Raw genomic sequence first — 27,616 nt, 5'->3', positions numbered from 1 at the left:
AATCATTTTCAATGAAGGATCAGCAGTTATAATATTTATGTCCTACTTGTTGTAAATACGAGCCTACAATTTGACTACAGTTCTATTTTATTACGCAGAATTATACCGGTAAACGAATCATTTTCAATGAAGGATCAGCAGTTATAATATTTATGTCCTACTTGTTGTAAATACGGGCCTACAATTTGACTACAGTTCTATTTTATTACGCAGAATTATACCGGTAAACGAATCATTTTCAATGAAGGATCAGCAGTTATAATATTTATGTCCTACTTGTTGTAAATACGGGCCTACAATTTGACTACAGTTCTATTTTATTACGCAGAATTATACCGGTAAACGAATCATTTTCAATGAAGGATCAGCAGTTATAATATTTATGTCCTACTTGTTGTAAATACGGGCCTACAATTTGACTACAGTTCTATTTTAAGTGTATCTAATTCAAATAAAGTGACAATTTTCAGTTGTGAAATTTATGTTATAATGAAAAATACTCAAAAATATTTTAGCAAAACGTCTTGTAAGTTACTTATCATTGATACAAATTTCAAAAGATTCACGACTTTAAAACAGGTTAGAATTATACTGCATATTAGCAGTGCTGTGGGAGAGAAGGCTAACCACAACACATAATAAACGTAATAAGAAATATGTACAACAACTCTAAAATAATAATAATATACACTGGCAAAACAAAAACAGAAGAAATTTTAATAAACAAAGGTGTGAGACAAGGGTGTAGCATTTCAGATACTCTTTTTAACATTTATATTGACGACATTATTCAAAAATGGAAAACATTTCAAACCAGGAATACAGTTAAATACAGAAACTAATTTAAATATACTATTATATGCGGATGATCTACTACTAAAATAACTCACAATATGCCTTATTCCTACTAAATAATATATGCCAAGAGTACAATTTCAAAATCTCAATACAAAAACCCATGGTATTTTTGGAGAAAAGCGATGATACTGTCAAAAATTGTACTAAATAATAAAATGATAGAACAGATATCCAATTTTAATTATCTTAATATTTGAGGAGAAAAATTCGCTCCGGCGCCGGGGATCGAACCCGGGTCCTTGGTTCTACGTACCAAGCGCTCTGACCACTGAGCTACGCCGAATTCAATCCACAGCATCGGGCCGAACCCTCCTCCTTCAATGTTTCCCTTTGTGGCCTGACTCCAAGTTAGGCATATATGTTGACGTATATGTCTAATGTCAACTAACAAATATTAATTGTAAATATTACAGATATTATTCTGTAGGACAAATTAATAAATCTTATATTTAATTATCTTGGTAATGAGGTGAATATAAATGAAATAAGAAAGGATGTCGATACAAAATTAAATAAATTTCAAATGATTTGCGGTACAATCAACAGAACTTTGAAAAATAAAACGAGAAAGGAAACAAGAATGAAGTTTTATAAAACAATGACTGTACCAGTTCTACTACACGGTAGTGAGACTTGGATTACCACAAAAAGATATCAACCAAGAATATAGAGCACAGAAATGAGATTCTTGAGAAGAATAAAAGGTTGCACTAAACTAGATCAAATAAAAAATTAAGATATATGATCTGAATTAGATATATTCTCAATAAACGATAAAATAAAAGAATATCGCAATAACTGGGTACAACATGCTGAAAGAATGGACGCAACTAGAATACCGAAAGTAGCATATGAATATTGACCACAAGGAACGAGAGACATCGGAAAACCCCAAAAGAGATGGAAGGACTTGCTATGAGACCGGAACAGGCAGTGGCCTAAACCATGAAGTGGAGAAGAAGAAGAAGAAGAAGAAGAAGAAGAAGAAGAAGATTAGCAGTGCTTGCACTTCTGTATGGATGAGAAATCTGTACTTTTAAACAACGAGACAAATCAAGAATCATAGGAGTAGAAATTAAATTTTTAGAGAAAACAGCTAACTACACATGGCAAAAATATAATGAAGACATTCACAAGAAACTAAAACCTGAACACATTTTGACAAAAAAATTACGAAAAAAAAATGTAATTGGATGTACGGAGAATGCACAGGAACAGAATTCCACAGTTAATTCTCAAATACAGGACGTAGGGCAGAAGAAATCAAGGACGTCCCCTGAAGAGACTTCTGGATGACTGAAGCCTAAACGTGTGATACAGCCCAATTCCATGGTTGATTTTAATACCATTGATGATGAAAATATATGTTGGGAATAAAATAGAAAATAAAGGGTATTTTAATTTATTCTTACTTTTCAGCCCAAGATCATGTCTTTCACTGCAAACCCAGCATTCTTCAATCTTCCTCTTAATCTTTAACCGCATATGATTCATATATCTTAATGTTGTCTGTCATCTGATGTCTACTTCAGCCTCGAACTTTTGTCCCATTCACCATTCCTATCAGAGCTTTCTTCAGTAGCAGTTTCTTCTCAGCCGTGACCCTGTCAATATCTTTTTATCTTCCTGATCAGTTTCAGCATCTTTATTTCTACATCCACTCTTTCTAGCACAGCTTCATTTCTTATTTTGTCCATCCATTTCACACGCTTCATTCTTCCCCATATCTATATTTCAGTGTTTTTATTCGTTTCTCTTCACTTCGTCGTAATGTTCACGTTTCTTTCCCATACAATGTCACACTCCAAACAAAGCACTTCACTAGTCTAGTTCTTAATTTTTTTTTCAGAGATCCGCAGAAGATGCCCCTTTTTTCTATTGTAATAGCTTTCTTTGCCATTGCTATCCTCCTTTTGACTTCCTATTTTATAAACTATAAATTAAATTACCTACTTAAAAACAATTTTAATACAAGACACATCTGCGTCAAACTCTTCGGAACCAAAGTTCCATTGTAATTTTTAACGTAAAGCGCTCTTCTGCGTACCATTCGGGAAATATTGCAGTAAAAAGCACAAAATTACCCCTTAAGCTATTTATTTCCATGTCACCCGCAATACATTCGTTAGTAAGATTCAGATAATTCAGAAAATTTTTGAAAAAAAAAGATAGTTATCCCTAATGCATGTGTGAAGAGAGTTATTTTGTTGTGTGACTATATTAGGTTAGGTTAGGTTAGGTTAGGTGACGGTGGCTACGAGCGGGTTAGGACGATCCTTTGCACGTCGGTCATACTGAGGCCTATTGTGTACTCCGAATGTTACACGATGAATGAGGATGAAGGTGTACCATCCCACCGGCAGCATGCGACCCCTGACCCGCTCACCCAATAGCCTCCTACCCTTCTCCGCTCTAAGTTCATACCGCTAAGATGACCAAGCAGCACAGGATCCATTCCAACGGTCCTTCCAAGGTGCCGAAGTGCCCTTGGAAATGCTTCTGTGACTAAAACATTTTTGAGAAACGAACCCGCTTAGCTAAATGGAACAAATCTATTTAGGCCTACGAACAAAATAAAATTATTTTTAACAAACATTGTACATTATGTTGTATGATAAATGATTCATTTTCTTATTTTTAAGCATTATTTCTTTTAAAAAAATTACAGAAAATGTATTACAATTTTTTGTCGCTAACAAATAACTTTTATCTAATACTTCCTAATAAATAGCTCGTTATTATCTTGATATTTTTTGGTCTAATATCCCGCTACTATGTTGATATTTAATGCTTAATGTTGTTCTTTATATTCATGTTACCGTTGCTAGAAACAAGAAGAGAATATTTCTGTTTTTATTGTTTTAGTCATTCTATCCCGTAGCGACCAGTGGCCTTGTTATTCCTAGCAACGGTAACATGAATGCAAAGGATAATTATATACGAATATTATGAAATATTTAATATAAAATTATTATATTTATTTGTTATAACGATTTGGATAAAATATTATGTACCACACGAGAGTCAATAGATTTCATGAGCCACCGGTGTGGCTCAGTCGGTTAAGGCGCTTGACTGCCGGTCTGAAGTTGCGTTCGGGCGCGGGTTCGATCCCCGCTTGGGCTAATTACCTGGTTGGGTTTTTTCCGAGGTTTTCCCCAACCGTAATGTGAATGCAAGGTAATCTATGGTGAATCCTCGGCCTCATCTCGCCAAATATCATCTCGCTATCACCAATGTCATCGACGCTAGAATATAATCCAGTAGTTGATACAGCGTCGTTAAATAATCAACTAAAATTTCATGCAGTCGTGAGTATTATCACCGTCAGCTTGGATCTTAGGCGTAAAATATTCCACTCTTGAATAAAATCCTACTTTCCTCTCGTGTAGCATAAATTACTATTATTTGTTCAAATAGCTGACAAACAATGCGCACATCATTCGTAAAATTCAGGCCTTGCATCGTTCGTCAACTATTTGAACAATTGAAAGTCAGGCCACAAAGGGAAACACTGAAGGAGGAAGGTTCGATCCGGTGCTGTGGATTGAATTCGGCGTAGATCAGTGGTGAGAGCGCTTGGTACATATAACCAAGGACCCGGGTTCGATCCCCGGCGCCGGAGCAAATTTTTCTCCTCAAATATTAATTGAAAGTCGTTCACTTTTATCTCACTTCCTCATAGATGATAGTTTATTCCTAATACGGTCATGTACAGTTGAAATGTCAAGTTTTAGCAGTGACTGTCTGAGTGTGAATTCGATACTGTGAGACAGTTTGCGTTTTACAGTAAAAGAAAATAAAATGTTCAACGTGTAACTAAAATTGCGTGTTTTAGTGTGATAAATAGTTATGTTCACCAGCTCTGGATGTTCGTTCCCACCGAATGATTCACAGAGAAAGATCCCTAAGTCGAGAAAAATATATGTTCGCAATCACAAAGCTCAAGTGTACCAAAGAATCCTGGACAACATCATTAACAACTTTTACAGTCTTGTTTGTTTCTAATGAATGATTTTTATCGTTGTTTTTAATTGACATTAGTGTGGCGTTTCTTCGTAACTTTACGCATGACTAAACATCGATAAGTACACACAAAGAAATCGTTAAAAGGCGAACTCACACTTCGGATTTCCAGTTGGTATTCTAGTCCAAACAGAAGACTCATTCGACATCGCATTACATGTGAAAATAATTAGAAGCATAGCTAACGATTATTGTAAAGCACGTCCCACTCGTTTGCTTTAGTGTGTAATTTGTTAATTTGGCGGTATTTCCCCCCCCCCTCTTTGGCAACGGTAAGTACAAAAGCATAGTGATAAAGTATATTGGATTAAAGTTATTTTAAACCATTTTAATTATTGTTATTACTATTGTTATCATTATTTATTTAGTAATGTATTTGTTATTTTTATGTTCATTTATTTATTTATTCATTTATTTATTATTTACTTTTTATATTTATCATTATATTTACTTATTGTTCATTGTTTATTGTTAATAAAATAACATTGACAAAAATACAATCTTAGTTCTTCCCTGAAGGAGTAAAAAACTCGTGCTCAAGGAAGATATCTAAACACAAAGATAAACACAAAGATAATTTTTTGACACAAAATGGGTCAAGAAAAAAAAATTACAGGAATAAATTAAATTTAAAAATATAATTTCAATTTTAACAATTTAAGTCATACAAATACATATACCGTACATATTAAATCAATATATAGGGTAAACTAGGGTCTGTTGGACAGTCGGGCATGTTGGACACTCTGTAATTTAACGTGTTACCACGCCACTTGTGGGCACCACATTCTGCTAGAAGTCAATGACGGAAGTAGCCCCACTCATGCCTACTACGGTCATTCTACTTCCGTCATTGACTTCTAGCTGAATGTGGTGCCCACAAGTGGCGTGGTAACACGTTAAAGTACGGAGTGTCCAACATGCCCGACTGTTCAACAGACCCTAGTTTACCCTATTCTTTAAAAATTAAATTCCTAACGCTATTTTTGAAATTTCTGATACTAAAATTTTCCAAATTTGGGTATTTATCAATTATTTTATTGTATAACCTTAGACCAAAGTAGGTACCATGGCTCGGAGCTGTGCTTGTGAAACACTTTGGTTCCTCTAGTCGTATAAAATCGGATCTTTTAGTTCCATATTTATGATGATACAATTTGAATTTATTACGGTTTTTATGTATGAAGATTAATAAGGCAATATAATAAATCTGTTTAATTTTCAAAACATTAAAATCAGTAAACAAAAGCTCGGATGAGTAATCAATTGGTTTATTAAGGCATAATTTAATAATTCTTTTCTGAATAAGTATTAGTGGAGTGAGATTAGAATTACTTATTCGTGTATTTTTATTTAATCTGGCATAGCTAAGGCCAGAAGGCCTTCTCTTCCGCCCAGCAAGACTCTAATAAGTTGAATACAATAGACTTACCATTACAGTAATAATTACAATGTTGAAGGATGGATGGAGAGGAGAGAAATTCCCTCCTGCACCGGGACTCGAATCCGGGTTTTCAGCTCTACATACTGACGCTTTATCCACTAATTCACACCGGATTCCAGTTCCGATGCCGGATTTAATCCTCTCAATTTAAGTTCCACCTTAGTTTCCTTTTAGTGGCCAACCCTCATGCAATGTGTCGCAGATGTGTGAGAGATAAAACTTAAACTGAAGGGATTCGATCCGGCATCGGAACTGGAATCCCGTTTGGCTTAGTGGATAAAGCGTCAGAACGTAGAGGTGAAAACCCGAGTTCGAGTCCCAGTGTCGGGGAGAATTTTTCTCTATTCTATCCATCCTTCTTCATTATAATAAGTTTGTTGATATTTTACCTGATATTAGGTTTGTTTTACGTTTTAAAAAATATGTGTTTTACGTTTTAAAGAAGGCGTATTATACGTTATACGTGTTTTATGTTTCACATGAATAAAGATTCGCTTACAATGAACTAACTCTTTACTTTTGTAACTTTAGTAGATAAATAACTATCATGGATTACTAGTATCGAAACCAGAGTATATGAGAAAACAATTTTAAATTGTAGGCCTTTCTTGGTAATGTGTTGGTTGTGAAGAAGTTATAAATGAATCGTTTTTTTTTCAAGGGCGTAAGTCAGGGAAAGTAAATTGTAAAAACTAAGTTAGAGGAAAACTATTTGAAAATATATAATTCCGGACATGTGGGCTGATAGTTCAGGTTACAGTTGTTGGCTTTTAAAGTAATTATGCATTATGCGGATACTTAAGTTTTAAGTTTTTATTGAGATTTAAAATATATAAATAGTCGCTCTTTAAACAAAAATTCAATCTTATAACAAGTAAAATCAAATAAGCTATAGATATTTTCATGTTATTCTTGAATTACTTTACTGAAATCATTTAAAATCAACAAACAGAATGTTTATAAATGAAAAAAAGGAAAATATCGTGAATGATGAAGAGAAATCTATCTTTTCACTTGGGATGTACTGTTTTCCAGTCATCGTACGTTGCATTACTGTCTGTAGACCAGCTGAAAAGTTCTTCATAAAATGCCGTATGATCACTTAGGATGTAGGACCTACTGCTTCATCTTTTCCAAGTCTTGCACTTCTTTCTGTTTTATTGGCACTTTTCTTGCTGGGTAGACTGGGCTCGTTGGTGGAGGAACAGATTCTCGCAGAAGTGCCATTAAGAATGTGTGGCTTATTAATTCATTGGTACTATTAGATACTTTGATGTATCCAACTCTGTCATGTGTATAATCAAAGTGGAATAGGGTACACATTGCAAAATTGATTATCTCATTTCTGTGTTTGTTCCTTCTTTCTTCAGAAACATCAGTCTTTTTGTAATATTTCTTCTGTTTTCAGCTGTTCGCACTCAGTCATCACTGCCAATTGAATAGTTTAAAACGATGCATGTCATTGACTACTGACCAATTAAAACAAATTGTGATTTTAACTTGCCTTTAAAAACCCAACAAACAATGTTATTGGCTCTCTTTAAAAAAAAACAATTTATTTATCAATGTATTTTCGAAACTGCGATAAAAATGAAAATGTCAAACATAATGACCTACGCCCTTTCAGAAAAATTCAATTGAAATGAATGAATGTGTAAATTTTGTTACTGGTGATGTGTTGATTGTCAAGAAGGGAGTGATTTAAAATATATAATAATGAATTAAAACTTTTAATTCACTAGTAAGGATAAAGTTATTATTTAGGTTATCAAGAACGACAAAATGAAGAACACTTTAGACACCAAAAGTGTAAAGAATAGCTTTATTTAGTCTACGATCTTCAACAGAGGAAATTCTCTTCAAAATATGTGACTGGTTCTCAGTCAATAAATTGGTATTAAATTGTAACAAAACTAATATAATTATTCAATTTAAATCCTGTGCAAATTCAAACTCGCAAATTTCTAGCCCAATAATTAACAATAGATCCCTATTAGAAACAACAACAACCAAATTTCTTGGCTTAAAAATCGATAATGTGTTAAATTGGAAAAATCATATTAAAGAAATTACCCACAAACTAAATTCAGCTTGTTTTGCTATTAGAACTATGCAAAAGATAGTAAATATCAGTATCTTAAAAACAATATACTTTGCATACTTCCACTCGATAATGAGTTTTGGAAGAATATTCTGGGGAAATTCCACAGATAGTAACAATATATTTCTATTACAAAAAAGAGTAATTAGAATAATGGTAGCTGCCAAATCTAGGGAATCGTGTAGGACTATTTTCAAAAAACTACAAATAATGCCCATGGCTTGTCAGTATATCTTTTCATTAATAATCTTCCTCGTATGTAATCGTGAAAACTTTGTAACTAATTCAACAGTTCATAGCATAAATACACGTAAAAAAATGACTTTCATACTCCATCGGCAAGTCTATCGTGCTATCAAAAAGGAGTGCGTTATATGGCAGTAAAAATTTTTAATAGCCTCCCTATCGATATAAAAGATGAAACTCAAAACATTCTTGACCCCACTGTCCGTTTCGAGAAGGATGATCAACAAGCCAATAACGTTAACAATGAAAAGAAGTCTATTTACAACCCATGTAGTCCTCACTTCAGTGAGAGATACAAAATGAATATCAATACATAGGAAGTGAAAGGACTTCTTTTTGGCGCTAGGGGAACTTCATTTAAGTTAACCAAAGCCATTCTCCTTTCTCTTAAATTTTCTAATGAGGACATTAACAAAATTTGTCTAATGGTATTGAGAGATTCATTATCCATTTTACACAATCACTTGTATAATAGTATGTAATTTTTTTCACTTCATTTCATTACTCTTCAATGTATTTTCATCTCATGTTTCTCCGAACTCAAATTGTACTTTATTTTTAAATTTATCATTGTTCCGTATTCTCTCCGCAATCATATTGTATTTTTCATTTAACCTCTGCTTTGTATTCTGGATCCTAGTGGTCAGCCGTAGATTTCGGCCAGATGTCCCAAATTGTGGAATTTGTTGTAGTGCCAAATTAAAGAAGTATCTAATTTCTCACGCCTTCTATTCTGTAGGTGAATTCATGACATTCAATAACGCTTAATGAAATTGATATTAAAACTATGTGTTGTACTAGTAGACTATATTGTAAATCTCATCTGTATATATTTCATCTAGACTGTGACTATAAATTAAGACTTTATAATAGTGTTAAGTTTTTTGACTTGTTCCATATTCTAGCTGTAAAGCAATGTATGAATACCATGGAATGTTAATAAATACTATACAATACAATACAATACGTGAAATCTTGGCGACTTTTGCAAAATTTTTAAGATTTCCTCCAGGCAAACAACATAGGAATTGTTGGAATGATATTAATGTTATGCTCATTTGGATAATTTTCGTACACCCTTTCTCCGGAGGGTGGTGAAGGGTAACACTTAAATTGTTGCGTGACAAGTTGGGCAAGGGGCCGAGTGGACTCGCTGACCAACCGGCCAGACGGGACGGCAGGCCCCCTGACCCTCTCCCCCTCCAGAAATCGGTCGACGGCTTCTGGTTTCTCGGGACACATCCCGTTCAGCGATTCCTGTACCGTCCCACGTGGGAATGATGTACAATGTGATATCAGGACACAAGCAAGAAAAAAAGAATGGATTTATATTCCTTTTAGCCAGATGGGTTCCTGTTCCTGCATTAGAATGACAAGATAAAAACCAAAAAGCTTTTGGTATCCTACAGAAAGGGAATTCGTGTGATTTTTATATATGAATCCCGGCCGAGAAAGGGGTCAAGATATGTGGGCTTAAGCAGAGGTGGGGGATATAACGGATTGAACGTAAAGTTGAATGTCCAGTTCCAGGAACATTAATTTAAGGAAGCATGTAGTCTACAGAAAGTATAAAAAATAGACGAGGGTAGGGGGCATTGAGAGAATAGCAATAAGTTTGGGAATTACACAGGCAAAGACCAGGCAACTTGCTTTCATATAGATTTATCTAAAGTAATGATCCATTCAGATGTGCCTTTGTGTATTCGTACCTGCTGCTTGTTGATCGTTTTAGTGAATTCATTCACCTCCCTCTCCCCAAAATTTTAATTTTGCAAAGAGTAAACTACAACTGTCAGCTTTTGAATTACGTGAAGATGCATTTTGAAACGTAATTACGAGGTAGTTAAATTTTTGGTGAGTATTTTCCCAGGAGCGGAGTCTCACCGTTGAAGATTTAGGAACTACACAATAAAAATACGTTACCCATTTTCAGTTCAATTACAGACATCCGAATATTTTAAACTTTTTTTTATAAACGTTCTGTGTTCACAAAGTCATATACCATGTCCAGTATCTTCGTAATTCATACCTGGAAGTTTCTGATCATTTTAGTGAATTCATCCCCCTTTCTAAAATTTAAATTTCACAGAACGTAAACTACAACCGTCACCTTTTGAGTTCCATTACTCTTTCATCGTTTTGAGTTCCGTTAAGATGCATTCCGAAGAGTAACAATGGGATAGTTAAAGCGTTGTTTCATATTTTCTCAGTTGTTAGGATTCATCGTTAAAGATGTATTACCTACAAAATAAAAATACGTTACTCATTTTCTTCAGTTCAATTACAGACATCCGAATATTTTTAACTTTTTTTATAAAGGCCCTGTGTTCACAAAGTCACATGACCACATCCAATATCTTCGTAATTCATACCTTAAAGTTTCTGATCATTTTAGTGAATTCATCTCCTTCTCTAAAATTTAAATTTCACAGAACGTAAACTACAACCGTCACCTTTTGAGTTCCGTTAAGATGCATTCTGAAGAGTAACAATGGGATAGTTAAAGCGTTGTTTCATATTTTCTCAGATGTTAAGATTCATCGTTAAAGATTTATTACCTACAAAATAAAAATACGTTACTCATTTTCAGTTCAATTACAGACATCCGAAATTTTAAATTCTTTTTTATAAACGTCCTGTGTTAACAAAGTCATATACCATGTCCAGTAGCTTCGTAATAATTCATACCTGAAAGTTTTTGACCATTTCAGTGAATTCATCCCCCTCTCTAAAATTTAAATTTCACAGAACGTAACCTACAACCGTCACCTTTTGAGTTCCGTTAAGATGCATTTTGAAGAGTAACAATGGGATAGTTAAAGCGTTGTTTCATATTTTCTCAGTTGTTAGGATTCATCGTTAAAGATTTATTACCTACAAAATAAAAATACGTTACTCATTTTGTTCAGTTCAATTACAGACATCCGAATATTTTTAACTTTTTTTTATAAATGTCCTGTGTTCATAAAGTCACATACCATGTCCAGCATCTTCATAATTTATACCTGAACGTTTTTAACCATTTCAGTGAATTCATCCAGCTCTCTAAAATTTAAATTTCACAGAACGTAAACTACAACCGTCCTCTTTTGAGTTCCGTTAAGATGAATTCTGAAGAGTAACAATGGGATAGTTAAAGCGTTATTTCATATTTTCTCAGATGTTAAGATTCATCGTTAAAGATTTATTACCTACAAAATAAAAATACGCTACTCATTTTCTTCAGTTCAGTTACAGACATCCGAATATTTTAAACTTTTTTATAAACGTCCTGTGTTCACAAATTCACATGACCATGTCCAAAATCTTCGTAATTCATACCTGGAAGTTTCTGATCATTTCAGTGACTTCATCCCTCTCTCTAAAATTTAAATTCCACAGAACGGAAACTACAACCGTCACCTTTTGAGTTCCATTACTCTTCCATCGTTTTGAATTCCATTAAGATGCATTCTGAAGAGTAACAATGAGATAGTTAAAGCGTTGTTTCATATTTTCTCAGATGTTAAAATTCATCGTTAAAAATTTATTACCTATAAAATAAAAATATGTTACTCATTTTCAGTTCAATTACAGACATCCGAATATTTTAAACTTTTTTTATAAAGGCCCTGTGTTCACAAAGTCACATGACCACATCCAATATCTTCGTAATTCATACCTTAAAGTTTCTGATCATTTTAGTGAATTCATCTTCTTCTCTAAAATTTAAATTTCACAGAACGTAAACTACAACCGTCACCTTTTGAGTTCCGTTAAGATGCATTCTGAAGAGTAACAATGGGATAGTTAAAGCGTTGTTTCATATTTTCTCAGATGTTAAGATTCATCGTTAAAGATTTATTACCTACAAAATAAAAATACGTTACTCATTTTCAGTTCAATTACAGACATCCGAATATTTTTAACTTTCTTTTATAAATGTCCTGTGTTCATAAAGTCACATACCATGTCCAGTATCTTCGTAATTTATACCTGGAAGTTTTTGACCAGTTCAGTGAATTCATCCCGCTCTCTAAAATTTAAATTTCACAGAACGTAAACTACAACCGTCATCTTTTAAGATGCTTTCTAAAGAGTAACAATAAGGTAGTTAAAGTGTAGTTTCATATTTTCTCAGATGTTAAGATTCATCGTTAAAGATTTATTACCTACAAAATAAAAATACGTTAATCATTTTCTTGGATGGACGACTGACTAAGAAGAAACCGTCTACTCAAAAATGCTCTGGAAGGAATGATGAAGGGAAAAAAATTTGGAGCAGAAAGAGATACCAGATGGTAGACAGCATTAAGGTACATGGATCGTATAAGGAAACGAAGAGGAGAGCGTAAATCTTAAAATTCTTAAATCCGATTCAGATGCATGTTCAACTATGTAAGCAAGTTTTAATCCTGGTTCAGTGTAAAAGAAGGCCATACGGCCTTAACTATGCCAGGTTAAATAAGCCATTATTATTATTATTATTATTACTATTATTATTATTATTATAAAACAGGGAAGATTGAAGAATGGTGGGTTTGCAGAGAAGAACCCGCCCTTGGGCACAAAACTATGAATGAATAACTCATTTTCTCTTTCATTCGAACTTCTTGAACGTTAAAAAATTCTTCTTGCATTCAGCGAATCAGAAACCTACCTCCAATATTTTGTGTTCATATCTGCTAGTTGTTGATCATTTTTGTGAATTCATATACTCCCCAAAAATTGAATTTCGCAGACAATAAATCACAACTGTTGTTTTTTGCATTACGGTACGTGAAATTTTAAAACGTAACTAGAAAGTTGGCGTACCAAAATTATTGTTGCATATTTTCTCAGGATCTGAGGCTCATCGTTAAACACTTAATATCTATACCAGGGATCCGCTCCGGATTCAGCCTTTCCCTCCGGACCTCCATGAGACGGGTAAAAAGAAAGGAAGAAAATTACAATAACACTTAAAAACAGTCAAAATGTTTCAGAGATAATATAGACCTGCGACTTACACGTTGCCTAAGTTCTAAATAGTAATATGCGTTACAAGAGCGGTATGTTGACGTTTTCATGGTCGAGGAAAAGATTGAAAAAGCGAAACGTAGTTGAGCTTTTTTAACTTCCGAGAACATGAAAACAAACATACCGCTCATGTATCGTACATTATTTTGTGCGAAGATCGTTTATTACATACCTGAAAGACGAATTTCTAATTAGTTGCAATGAAATCTCTATCTTGGTTTCTGTTTAATGACGGCAACTTCGGAACACCAAAATATCTTTCTTCGACATTGTTGCTATAAAATGTTTTTTGTGTTTACTATACTCCAGCAGGCCGTGATATACGTCTGTCTTTTTTTTTCCTTAGTCTATAAATGCGAACTTAAAACAAACGGTAAGGTTATGTAATGATTTATTTTTTATTTTAATATTTTAACAATATTATTTATATAACATATTGCAGTAATAACATCGGCATATAGGAATCTTGTTGATTTTTTCACGGCTTCCTTAATGTTACTTGTATCAGGAATGCAATAATTTTCGTGGAGTAGTAGACTTTACTTAATTTTTACAAATATTTAAAAACAATAATTAACATTGCAATTTAGGTGAAATTGCAGTGGTAAGTTTCCAATTTATCATTATTACTATGTTAAACGTCTCTAAAAAATAATATGTTAAAAGCCTAAAGCAGTAAAATGAATGTCGCGCTTAAGCGGTAAGAAGAGGGATATTGTTATGTGTGTTACGTTGGGAATACTGAATGTGGTATTTCACACTTACCGCGTATTGGTTCTGTGCGGAAAACAAGCAAATACGTACGATCTCGCACAAAGAATATTTTTGCACTCGTTCTTTTTGTTTTATTTACAGATTTTGTTGTTAGGCCTTGAACGTTAGAATTAACACACAGAAACTTGTTGCTATGCAAACCATTCTTCATAACATAAAACTATACTGAAATAGACTCAGTACACTTATTCTTACTTAGTTACCATTAGAGTATAGTTTGGAAAGGCTTTGAAATAATATTGCTCTAAATTTTCAATGCAGAATTTATTGCATTTGCAATCGTACGCATTATATTCTTCACCTGGCATAATTAGGAACATTAAATCCAGTCGTTTGAGATGGGCAGGGCATGTAGCACGTATGGGTGAATCCAGAAATGCATATAGAGTATCATTTGGGAGGCCAGAGGTAAAAAGACCTTTGGGGATGCCGAAACGTAAATGGGAGGTTAATAGCCTATTAAAATGGATTTGAGGTAGGTGGAATATGATGGTAGGAACTGGATTAAACTTGCTCAGGATAGGGACCGATGGCGGGCTTATGTGAGGTCGGCAATGAACCTCCTGGTTCTCAAAAAGCCATTTGTAAGTAAGTAAGGGAGTGTTAATGTGTGTTAATACATTTTACTATATAATTGTTTGTTGTATTTTGCATTTTATCATGTTTTATTGTATTTATTGTTGACCATGTTTATAGTACTACTGGTTGCTCATGACAAGAATTAATAATAATAATAATAATAATAATAATAATAATAATAATAATAATAATAATAATAATAATAATAATGGTGATGATGATGATGATGATGGTGGTGGTGGTGGTGGTGGTGGTTATACAGGGACATCATTTTATTTTTACTTCAATTTTTATTGTACCTGAGTTTTTGTATGTACTTCACTCCCACCCCTTCTACTAATGAAGTTCAACCTTCCTGTACACAGATCTATGACCGCATATACAGTCATAGTAGCCTTACGGTCATAGTAAACAGTACGTTCCAAAAATATGTTCGCGTTTTCCAGTAACGAAAGAGCTTTCAATATTGAATCATTTTCGCACAGGTACTGTCGTCCATTTGCCTACGTCGTATCCCGGTTTCCCCCACCTGCTTTTATTCGCCAGCTGGTGCATGGGCTGTCTTACCTCTTTTCTCAGAACATTAATTTCTGTTAGGAATTGGACGTCTACGTAATATTATACAACTGTTTAAAACAACTTAAATAAAAGGGCCTCGTTAAGTAATTAACTGTCACGTGATTTCGTCCCTTTCTACGGCGCTGCGATGTAGCCACTTGGACGGACAGCAGATATCATGTCTGAGTAATTTTATCTTTTCGGATCGGGCAGAAGTGAAGATTGAATTTACAGTACGTAAGGTACTCTTTTATAGAATAAGTACAGAATTATTTCAACATGAGTTACTAGTTACAAAGGACAAAACTGGTAATTGGGATTAGGTACAATAGTCTATAGTGCGATAATATGCACATTAGAACTGAAGCCTGTATGGAAATGAACGGCCAGCATTTTCAAAAATGTGTTTAAATATCCATATTATGATTATTTTTCAATTTAACTTCTTTCTCTATATTGTACGCTAATGTGCTGTAGAATGTATAATATACACTGCATAATGAATACGTCCACATGGATAGCTTAGTTCGTGAGTAAAAACACTCATTGTTAATACTATACTGTATTTGATTAAACAAAAACCTAATGAAAATGATCAAACTCAAAAGCGCAATATTTCCTAGTTTACGTAAATGGATGAACTACTTTTCTTCCCTCCTATACCTAGCAAAGTGATTTGTTTGTATATTACGCCAGTATCATCGAACTCCAGTTGTGGAAAGGGGTAGCAAACGGTGTTGATCCAAAGGTATAGCCAGGTTAATATAAAAAATGTTAGTAAAAATAAAATGATGTCCCTGTACAATTTGCGTCTCCACTTGTTGCTGTCATTACGGTTTGGATTCGTTTAGAGAATGTTTAAAGCGGGGTACAGACCTGGTGGCGTATTCCGAGAGAAACAAAGGAAGCTCTGGAAAGTGAAACAGATTTCCCCCTCTGTCCGAGATGCTGGAAAGAATGGCACGTGCTGTGCGCCCACTAAATCATGCGCTGAGGCCACTACCACCTGGGTCAACGGCTGCCCTTAATCTTTTCCTGCAAAAATGAAACAAGGCATTTTGTTACAAAAAGAATTCTGCTTTCACCTTCTGGTTTATGAATGCTTTATGAATTCATTAAGAACAAACCAGTGAACTGAGGAAAGGTAACTTTTCGTTTGCTTGTATGATGCAACATCCGAATATTCAGGTATCAGTGCCAACTCAAATGGTTTCTATTACTATTTTCTATGTAGAATCCCCTAAAGCAGTGGTTTCAAAACTTTTGAGTGTCACTGATCTCTTGAAACTCACATTCATTTTAGGTGCATCCCCAAAATGTTTTCAATAATTAGGGCTGGAAATCATGTTATATTCATTAAACGTTTGCATAATATAGCGAATAAAATATAGCGATTTTTAATTTTAATTTTATCTTTTGAATGTAATTTGAAAATATATAAATATAAAGTTATTTTTTCTTATCCTATCATGTTTTTGCTGTGAAAAAAAGAAACTTTTTTTCTAGATTTACCATAAGGTTACCAGTGAGGTGGTTGATGTATTTGTTGTTAAAAATTATAGATCTACTAGTGAGATTGTTGTTGTCGTCTTAGTTGTGAAAAATTATACTATTCTTTTAGACTCATCATAAGGTTACCAATGAGATGATTAATGTCTTTGTTGTGAAATATTATAATAGTCTTTTAGACTTATCATAAGGTTACCAATGAGATGGTTAATGTCTTTGTTGTGAAAAATTATACTATTCTTTTAGACTTATCATAAGGTTACCAATGAGATGGTTAATGTCTTTGTTGTGAAAAATTATAATAGTCTTTTAGACTTATCATAATGTTACTAATGAGATGGTTAATGTCTTTGTTGTGAAAAATTATAATAGTCTTTTAGACTTATCATAATGTTACTAACGAGATGGTTAATGTCTTTGTTGTAAAAATTATAATAGTCTTTTAGACTTATCATAAGGTTACCAATGAGATGGTTAATGTCTTTGTTGTGAAAAATTATAATAGTCTTCTAGATTTATAATAAGGTTACCGGTGAGATGGTTAATGTCTTTGTTGTGAAAAATTATAATAGTATTTTAGATTTATAATAAGGCTACCAATGAGATGGTTAATGTCTTTGTTGTGAAAAATTATAATAGTCTTTTAGACTTATCATAAGGTTACCAATGAGATGGTTAATGTCTTTGTTGTGAAAAATTATACTATTCTTTTAGACTTATCATAAGGTTACCAATGAGATGGTTAATGTCTTTGTTGTGAAAAATTATAATAGTCTTTTAGACTTACCATAATGTTACTAATGAGATGGTTAATGTCTTTGTTGTGAAAAATTATAATAGTCTTTTAGACTTATCATAAGGTTACCAATGAGATGGTTAATGTCTTTGTTGTGAAAATTTATACTATTCTATTAGACTTGTCATAATGTTACTAATGAGCTGGTTAATGTCTTTGTTGTGAAAAATTATAATAGTCTTTTAGACTTATCATAAGGTTACCAATGAGATGGTTAATGTCTTTGTTGTGAAAAATTATAATATTCTTTTAGATTTATAATAAGGCTACCAATGAGATGGTTAATGTCTTTGTTGTGAAAAATTATAATAGTCTTTTAGACTTATCATAAGGTTACCAATGAGATGGTTAATGTCTTTGTTGTGAAAAATTATAATAGTCTTTTAGACTTATCATAAGGTTACCAATGAGATGGTTAATGTCTTTGTTGTGAAAAATTATAACAGTCTTTTAGACTTATCATAAGGTTACCAATGAGATGGTTAATGTCTTTGTTGTGAAAAATTATAATAGTCTTTTAGACTTATCATAATGTTACTAATGAGATGGTTAATGTCTTTGTTGTGAAAAATTATAATAGTCTTTTAGACTTATCATAAGGTTACCAATGAGATGGTTAATGTCTTTGTTGTGAAAAATTATAATATTCTTTTAGATTTATAATAAGGCTACCAATGAGATGGTTAATGTCTTTGTTGTGAAAAATTATAATAGTCTTTTAGACTTATCATAAGGTTACCAATGAGATGGTTAATGTCTTTGTTGTGAAAAATTATAATAGTCTTTTAGACTTATCATAAGGTTACCAATGAGATGGTTAATGTTTTTGTTGTGAAAAATTATAATAGTCTTTTAGACTTATCATAATGTTACTAATGAGATGGTTAATGTCTTTGTTGTGAAAAATTATAATAGTCTTTTAGACTTATCATAAGGTTACCAATGAGATGGTTAATGTCTTTGTTGTGAAAATTTATACTATTCTATTAGACTTATCATAATGTTACTAATGAGCTGGTTAATGTCTTTGTTGTGAAAAATTATAATAGTCTTTCAGACTTATCATAAGGTTACCAATGAGATGGTTAATGTCTTTGTTGTGAAAAATTATAATAGTCTTTTAGATTTATAATAAGGTTACCAATGAGATGGTTAATGTCTTTGTTGTGAAAAATTATAATAGTCTTTTAGATTTATAATAAGGCTACCAATGAGATGGTTAATGTCTTTGTTGTGAAAAATTATAATAGTCTTTTAGACTTATCATAAGGTTACCAATGAGATGGTTAATGTCTTTGTTGTGAAAAATTATAATAGTCTTTTAGACTTATCATAAGGTTACCAATGAGATGGTTAATGTCTTTGTTGTGAAAAATTACAATAGTCTTTTAGACTTATCATAAGGTTACCGATGAGATGGTTAATGTCTTTGTTGTGAAAAATTATAATAGTCTTTTAGACTTATCATAAGGTTACCATTGAGATGGTTAATGTCTTTGTTGTGAAAAATTATAATAGTCTTTTAGATTTATAATAAGGTTACCGGTGAGGTTGTTGATGTCTCTGTTGTAAAAAAAAAATATACTAATCTTAGGCACTTATCACATTGTTACCAATGAGATTGTTGATGTCTGGGTTTTTTAAATTATAGGCCTACTAATCTTATACACTCATCATATGGTTACCAGTGAGATTGTTGATGTCTTTGTTGTAAAACAATTATACTAATCTTATACACTTATCATATGATTACCAGTGAGATTGTTGATGTCTTTTTTGTGAAAAATTATACTAATCTTATACACTTATCGCATGGTTACCAATGAGATTGTTGATGTCTGGGTTTTTAAAAATTATAGGCCTACTAATCTTATACACTCATCATATGATTACCAGTGAGATTGTTGATGTCTTTGTTGTAAAACAATTATACAAATCTTATACACTTATCATATGATTACCAGTGAGATTGTTGATGTCTTTGTTGTGAAAAATTATACTAATTTTATGCACTTATCACATGGTTACCAATGAGATTGTTGATGTCTGGGTTTTTTAAAATTATAGGCCTACTAATCTTATACACTAATCATATGGTTACCACTGGGATTGTTGATATCTTTGTTGTGAAAAATTATACTAATCTTATACACTTATCATATGGTTACCAGTGAGATTGTTGATGTTTTTGTTGTAAAAAAATATACTAATCTTATACACTTATCATATGATTACCAGTGGGATTGTTGATATCTTTGTTGTGAAAAATTATACTAATATTATACACTTATCATATGGTTACCAGTGAGATTGTTGATGTCTTTGTTATGAAAAATTATACTAGTTTTTTGGACTTACCATAAAGGATCAGTGTGATGGTTGATATTTGCTATGCGATGTCTACCTCAACGTTAAGTTAGTTTACTTCTATATTTGTTTTTTCAAAAAGGGCAGAGCAGAAAATGTACTTTCACACAAATATGCTGATGCAAATGGCATTTTACTGTACTGCAATTCGGGAAACGTCGGAATATATGGGTGGTGCATGCAACCAAGATTGCAACAGGAACGTTGAAAGGTAATACGATATTTAAGCTCCAATCAGAAGATAATTCTAACAATCTCTTATTTTTTACGCAAAATCTATTATTTGTCACCAAGAGGAGATTTTACGGTTTTTTTTTTTTCATTGCAGAAAGGATAATATTCCCTTTATTTTAATGTCAAAATGAATGAATTTTTTTTTGTACTTCCAAAGATATAGGAAGAAAATTCATCGTCATAGGTGCTCAGCACACAAATGGCCCAACCCACAAAATTTACATATTGAGTTTATAGCTTTCAAGAACTCGTCATATTGTTCTCTTCAAAGTGTAAATCGGCCTAATCATCATTCCCAGTTTTTGCATGAAATTTGAGCAAAAGTTTTGTTTGTGTATCGCATTTCATGCACTGTTACAAGGAAGTAAAATGGAGAAATAATTTTGTGAGTTGGGCCATTTGTGCGCTGAGCGCCTCATATGTTTGTAGAATGTCACTGAGAGTGGGAATTGAATCGAACTCTCGATTGATAACTCAGAACACAAGTTTAATGTCTTTATCGTTGCTTCAATTTTAACCTGAATGGTAATCACATAGTTGGATACAAAAGATTAGAATTTAAAGAATAAAAATATAGCCTAAAATAGGTAGTATTAAAGATGTTATTAATTTTTTTTTACAGAATAACATCTGTAACGTTAACAATTAATTTTTGAGGAAAAAAATCCGCCCCGGCGCCGGGGATCGAATCCTGATCTTTGGTCCTAGGTACCAAGCGCTCTGACCACTGAGCTACGATGAATTCAATTCACAGCACCGGACCGAACCATCCCCTTTCAATGCTTCCCTTTGTGGCCTGACTCCAAATTAGGCATATACGTTGACTCAGTTGAGTGCGCCCCTTGTATAATGGCATAAAACGTCAACGTATATGCCTAACTTGAAGTCAGGCCACAAAGGGAAACATTGAAGGGGGATGGTTCGGTCCGGCGCTGTGGATTGAATTTGACTTAGCTCAGTGGTCAGAGCGCTGGTACGTAGAATCCTAGATCATATATGTAACAGATAACTCTTCGCTACGTTAAAATCGGCAGCACTTTGAAGAGAACAACCGCCAGGATCGCCACCCGTCCGCCGTAAACGAACACGAGATGGCAGCACAGTCGCCAATGTAATTCAACTGGGTATCATGACGTGACTCCTTATGTAACAACTAGATGGCAGCGCAGTAAACCTGACTGTAGGGCTCTGAGTTCTGCAGTCACAACTGGCCTACGTCTATGTTCATGATACAACGGAGTGGGCTATGGAAATTCAGCTCTCCTTGGCAACGGTTTTGTTGTGAATTGTTTTGTATCTTTTCTGACGAGAAATAAAAACTGTTCTTGAGTTTCATTTACTCAGTATATTGTATTCTAGCTACATGACAAAAGTTGTTAACCTCAAAGCCTATAACCCCGACATATCTGTTACATATATGATCTAGGGTAGAACCAAGGACCCGGGTATGATCCCCGGCGCCGGGGCGGGTTTATCTCCTCAAATATCAATTAAAATAGGTAGGCCTACGTAAGGCGTGCAAACCATGATAAGTCTGTTAGGCAAACTCATAAATTCTTTATACTCATTGTATTCATTTGGTCATTTAGCGGAAGTTTTGGCTACGTGTTCTCCTCCTTTGTCACCTGCATAGAATTCAGCTTCTTACATGACTTTATCTATATACCGGTGAATGGGTCAGTACTTTATACAGGTGTCAATTTAAAATCTGTTTCCTGTAGAGGCAGTCTGTTGTTCAGAAGCTCAGCTTGATAATTACAAACTTTTCATCCCAGTCACTAATATTTTACAACACTTTCATGTGACATCGAGTAAGAGTCGGCGGTCCAGAAGGACCCGCATGTTCTACAACAATTTGAGTTCAAAATTAATAACACTTCCACGTCTCACAGTGAGTGGCTTCTAATTTTAGTTCCTCATTACAAAAACTTGTCCTCCGCTATGACATGAGGTACTATTTGCAACCACAAATCAAGCAGTTCTAAGTTTGTTTCCCGGCATGGAAGTGAAGTTTTCCTCTAATAGGGACTGCATTTATTCTTTGTCTTGTTCTTTGTGGCTGTGAAATTGACGAAAGGGCCCAATTCTTGAGATATTGATCATTAATTTTTAGATCGCGTTCAACAAAAACAAAATATATCTTGTGGTAAAGTGAGATTGACATCAGCTGTTAGTGACAATAAAACGCGTTGCCAGGGACAACTGTTCATTGCATCCTAAGCATGGTTTAAGCTACAAAATAAATGAAGACTTCGGAGGTAGATAACCCACATTTACAAATTCCATACATTTTAATTTTTACTGCAAAAACAAGAGGATTGTCATATTTTTCAAGCAGCATAATCCAATCATTTTTAACATATTTACATAATTATTTAACCAAATCTAAGATAATGTGGCTTACAGGCTGTTAAAAACCAGAAAACTGTCAATCTCAATTTTGAGGGTTATCAGCATTTACCCCCGAAGTCTTCAAATAATTGTCGCAAATATTCACAAATTAAAAATGATATTTGTGCAAATTACGAAATTCATGTGCAATATTACAGGCTAAATAATTATACAGAGAGATAAAATTAATAAAGTATGCAGAAACAAAAAGTTATATAATTTGTTTCTTGGAGTTGTATTACTTTCAATCCAACTTACCACACTCTAGATCAGTGATGTCAACTGATGCCCATAGGAGCAATCGCGCGCTTTAGAGCCCAGGAGAGCCTGAGCGCTTTACAGCGGAAAGGAAAGAGACAGACGAAAGAAGTAGTATATGCCGCTTGGTCGAGCTATATACAGGGATGGCCAGCACTGATTCAATGGATAAAGGGAAGAGAACTTATTAAAACTGTATCCATGTTAATTTTTAGATTTGTCTGAGAAGTATAAGTGCATTATAAGAATGTAAGTTTTAATTTTAATGCTCATTTTTCACAAGTTTGCTTTTTAATTCAAAAGGAATATTGTCTCAACTTTTTACAGAAAACTGAAATTTTCAGATATGTTTCTTTAGTAGCCTTATAGGTACTAAAACAATGTTTCTGTAAATCTAATATATCGTAAATAAGTATTACTGAAGATTGTATATTAAAATGTTTGAAAATATTGGCATGGAAAATGTTTGTAAGGAAATGAATTAACAAAGCAAATACTCTTACATCACAAACAAAAGATATGTGCCTATGTGTTGGTAAAACGTCAGCTCTATAGCTTCAGCAGAGTTCGAGATAATTTAATATTCTGATAACAGAAAGTTGCGCACCAATATCACCTAAAAGCATAATGCGATAAGAGATTTATTATGTAATATTTGTTACAGCTAAAACATATACCTAGGCAACTTTGCCTTGTACTATAATATTGTTTTGATTACTTTTATAAGACTAAAGATACCATCAATATCAATTTCAACTTATCATGTCATATTCAGTGTCTTTCTTTGGGATAACACTTTCTTTATGAATGATGTGTTTAATTCACTTAGTACAGTATAGTTGTAGTTATTATGGAATTTGTGTGAATATTCCTTCTTTTACTCTTTATTATGTTATTAACGTTTAAAACACAACTGCAATATTAGGCTAAGAAATAGGTGTTAGTACTTTTGTTTTACAGACAATATAGAAAATAACAAACAGAAAGAAGCCATATAAAAATAACGACATAAAATTTCACGTTCCGTTTGAAGTTTGTGCACCACTGTTTTCTTAATCCAACAGGCTGCTTATTCCTCGTAGCATACCTAGCGCTTAATGCCCGCGCACGACGTCAAGGTCAGAAAAATGCGCTTGCTTTGACATCACTGCTCTAGATTATACTTATTTAAGTAAATCATTAGACGTATGTAGGTATGTTTAGAATCAATTTGTCCTGAATTTACATCACATTAAAATACGTTATTTTATGGGTATTCTAAACATTGAAATTCTTTACTAGTAGGCCCTTCAAGATTTATTGTTAGCAGAGTGCTAACTCCTTTTACTGAAAGGCGGTTTCTAATTTAAGTTTTTAGCAAGATTCATGCAACTAAATCTTTGCTCACAATTTACAGCAGGCCTATGCGATGAAATTTTATAAATCAATTAGGAAAAATATTGTTCATTTAACTTACATGAACTGCACCAACACTTTGAAATCCATTCCCGAACATCTATTGCTCAATATCTTTTTGAACATTGTCAATTCCAATAGTATTTCACTTAAATTCAGATTCTCCAGAACTGATTAGTTCATACACATCTCAAATTGTATGTTCCTCATTACCATCTTCGTCTCTGAAAATGGTTATCGCATTTTTGCACATTTACATTGAAAGTTTGTTGCATTTTTAGAAGTCGAATAGCAAAATGCGACAAATGCGATTGTGGCTTAAGCCCTGATTTTAAGCTCACACATACGTCTGCTGCGTCTGTGGCTCATGCTAGAGCATGATGGTTTTCTATCCACGCGATTCGTGTTCGATCCCCGGTCAGGTTTCTATGAGAGGAACTGCCCATTTAGGAGCGGTACATTTAGACAAAATTAATAACTTCTGCTATATAATATATTTTTATGCAACTTTGTATAACAATTGGCTACAGACAGTATACAGATTTAATAAGAGTTTGCACACTGTAACTCCTGTACAAAGTTTCATAAAAATCTGTTATGTAGGAGAGAAGTTAATTTTGTGTAAATGCACCCCCCTTATAAAGTCGTAGTTCCTCTTATGGAAGTGTAAATATAGTTTGTAGTACACAACAAATATATGCTACCTGTAACTACTGTACAATGTTTAATAAAAATCTGTTAGGAGAGAAGTTACTAATTTTGTCTAAAATCATTCCCTATAAAGTGGTAATTTTTCTTACATAGACGTAATCATAGTTTGTACACAAAAAATATCTGCTTCCTATAACGTCTGTGTAGAGTTTCATAACAATCCATTAGAATACAAAGAAGTTATTAATTTTGTCCAGCTAACTTCGCGTTTTTGCACACTGTCAACCAGTGGGATTTTAAAATTTCCTGTCACTTTATATATATATATATATATATATATATATATATATATATATATACAGTATATATATAATTTGAAGTGGTAATGGAAATTACGGGAAAACGGCTGAACGGATTTTAATGAATGACCCGTCATTTTGAAGCTTGGCATCCAAGAATTTTAAGAAAAATAGCAACTTTCAGTGAAGCGTCAGTTTTCCTACATAAATTTCCTATTTTCCAAAATCCATCTTTCGTCACTTTTGAGAACTATTTGCAGTTTAGAATAAAACAAAAAACACACTATAATAAACAATAGGCTATTACACTAAGGCCATGGCCTACAGGATTGCTGACATATTTATAGTTCAAATTCAATTGGTTATTAAAAACTTCAACACTTACTAAAAATAATTTACAGATTTGATTCTGCGGTGTGTAATTTTCTGAGTACAGTTGTGTATTGGATATTAAAATCTACAAAACTTGAGGTGGTTTGATGACATTATTACCATTAGAAATGAAATATTATTGTAGTTAATGCATGATGTGACTATTTCTTATTATTAATGCTATATTGATGATATGGAAGTGAAACGTTTTGGGGTTATATAAGTAGATGTAGAAAATATCTTAAATTATATCTTCATTTCTATAATTTATTGAGTGGCGGCTATTATATATATATATATATATATATATATATATATATATATATATATATATTGTTATTAAAATCAAATATTTTTAAATAGTTATTAATCAAGTGGGGTTGGTCTTTTTCATATACTCAATGGCGGTGTGGTGTAGATATTTATACGCGTCATTCTCTTCAGTATTGGCTCGAGAGAGCGCTAAAATTACAGTTCCTAAGTAAAGACCAAAAGGTATTACTTACTGATAAAATAAGAGGCCTAAAATTTTGTAGTCTCCTGATTATTTCAGCAAGATCTCTTAGCAGGATAAAATGATTTTACCCTCTACATTTCAAGCTCTACATGCAGGAGCTATACAAAAAATGCTATTGTTCGAAAGCATAGCAAACCTGATTTCTTTAACTTTCACCTACAATCCACAATGACCAGAGATAGCTATTGCTTTACTCCCACATGAAAAACCCACAGATCGTCCTGACGTTGTTACTTGCGTTTTCGCATGGAAACTCAAAAAACTGAAGTTGAATAGGTTGAAGAAATAGAAATATGCGTTACAAGAGCGGCATGTTGAAATTTTCATGTTCGAGGAAAAGTTTGAAAAAGCGAAACGTAGTTGAGCTTTTTTAATTTCCGAGAATTGAAAGAAAACATACCGCTCGTGTATCGTACATTATTTTGTGCGAAGATCGTTTATTACATACCTGAAAGACGAATTTCTAATTAGTTGCAATGAAATCTCCATCTTGGTTTCTGTTCAATGACGGCAAATTTGCAAAACAAAAATATCTATCTTCAACATTGTTGCTTTAAAATGTTTTCTGTGTTTACTATACTGCAGCAAGCCGTGATATACGTCAGTCTTTTTTTCCCCCCAGTCCATAAATGCGAACTTAAAACAAACGGTAAGGTTATGTAATGATTTATTTTTCATTTTAATATTTTAACTATATTATTTATATAACATATTGCAGTAATAACATCGGCATCTGGAATCTTGTTGATTTTTTCACGGCATTCTTAATGTTACTTGAATCACGAATTCAGTAACTTTAGTGGAGTTGTAGAGTTTACTTAATTTTTTCAAATATTTAAAAACAATAATTAACAGTGCAATTTAGGTGAAATTGCAGTGGTAAGTTTCCAATTTATAATTATTACTATATTGAACGTCTCTAAAAATAATATGTTAGAAGTCTAAAGCAGTAAAGTCAATATGTCACTTAAGCGGTAAGAAGAGGGAAATTGTTATGTGTGTTTGGTTGGGAATACTGAATCTGGAATTTTAGACTTACCGCGGATTGGTTTTGTGCGGAAACCATGCAAATACGCACGATCTCGCACAAAAGTATTTGGCATAAACAAAAACCATTCAGAGGGAATATATTTCATCATTATGGAAACAAATAACTTTTGTGCGAGATCGTGCGTATTTGCTTGTTTTCCGCACAGAACCAATACGCGGTAAGTGTGAAATACCACATTCAGTATTCCCAACG

The 27,616-nt window shown here is 33.2% G+C and overlaps 1 long non-coding RNA gene across 2 annotated transcripts in view; it reads right to left on the bottom strand.

The window, feature by feature from the left end:
* The window catches only part of LOC138700473 (uncharacterized), a 263,149-nt gene that overhangs the window by 90,870 nt on the left and 144,663 nt on the right, over positions 1–27,616 (bottom strand). For both annotated transcript variants that reach the window (XR_011332355.1, XR_011332356.1), the window contains exon 2: positions 16,461–16,619. This is a non-coding gene — a long non-coding RNA (uncharacterized lncRNA). The remainder of the gene's footprint in view (positions 1–16,460; positions 16,620–27,616) is intronic.

Source organism: Periplaneta americana, chromosome 5, assembly GCF_040183065.1.
Source record: "Periplaneta americana isolate PAMFEO1 chromosome 5, P.americana_PAMFEO1_priV1, whole genome shotgun sequence".
Taxonomy (NCBI): Eukaryota; Metazoa; Arthropoda; class Insecta; order Blattodea; family Blattidae; genus Periplaneta; species Periplaneta americana.
Note: the sequence above shows the minus strand (reverse complement) of the source record. Positions and strands in the feature narration are given on the sequence as shown.